The sequence below is a fragment of the Lutjanus erythropterus genome, chromosome 4 (assembly GCF_056507025.1).
Source record: "Lutjanus erythropterus isolate fLutEry1 chromosome 4, fLutEry1.hap2, whole genome shotgun sequence".
NCBI classification, from domain to species: Eukaryota; Metazoa; Chordata; class Actinopteri; order Lutjaniformes; family Lutjanidae; genus Lutjanus; species Lutjanus erythropterus.
Window position 1 is genome coordinate 37,183,747 of NC_139320.1, and position 1,252 is coordinate 37,184,998.

The window sequence follows — 1,252 nt, forward strand, 5'->3', positions numbered from 1 at the left end:
TTATGGTTGTTTATTTTCACAGTAGTGAAAATATTGTGATCTATGATGAAGGTTAGATCACTTCTAATACTTAAACAAAGAACAACAATAGTTTACTAATCAGCCAGCAAACTGTAGTAAGCAAATAACAGTGGCAACAAAAAACATGACAAAAATAGCTGAAAGACAGACAAAAAAGAATAAAATATAAAATAATAAGCATTAGAATTAAATGAAAAGATAATATAAAAAGAAAGAAAGAAAAAAGAAGAGGATTAGTCTCTACCGATCATTAACTTACTACCTTACTGTAACAAGGATAGATGTGCAGAAGTTCTCAACTTTTTCTAAGCCAAGTGCCTTTTGCAAGATAGAAAATATACTGGGGTCTCCCTCATGTATGTCCCTTGCAATAATTTGATGTAGCTTTTTTTAAAAACCCTTACTTATGTGAAACAGCAATCAAGAGAAAATAGTACAGTAAGATGTTACACATGTGTTAAAAATATTTGCACCATGTCAACACAGAAAAACATATATAGCCTACACACACCAGTGTTTCAGTGTTCTTATTATATGCTTAGATTGAAATGTGTGTTATGATTATATCATATAATATACAACAAAAAATATAATATATGTATGTATTTAAAAATATAATAAATGCAAAAAGTAAAATGGGCCTAATAAAAAACAGTGAGAATAATAACAGGCCTAGCCTGGGACTTGAATATGATAGGCCTACAAAATAGTGGAACTATTTGGGGTAAGTAAGTAATGATTGCTAAAAGTGTAATCAGAAAATACATGCAGGCTATAATGAGGTCCTCTGAAAAAAAAAATCATGATAATTTATAAACAACTAAATTTGAAAATCTTTCACAGATCCCTGGTTGAGAACAACTGCATCAATCTACCTCTAAGTTTTATTGACTTGAAGCACTTTAATTTGGTGACTGCTCCATCTTTTGTCTTCAGGACATGATTGATAAGAATATATATACATATTTATAATAATGCATATTCCGTGCAAAATAAAACATTTTCTCCAAATAAATCAACATTTTTTTTTCTGATTTTCTTGGATCAATCCCATGCAGCAGATGTTGCCCAGTAAAACATGTTTAGCAACAGACATCAGTGAGGAGTGACCACTGACTGTATGACAGATGCACTGTAGCTCTCATCTTGTAAACTGTGAAGTCATGGAGCTACTTGAAGACGGATGACGCCCCCATTACCACAAATTGGCCAATAGGAGCTGAGAGGCAGA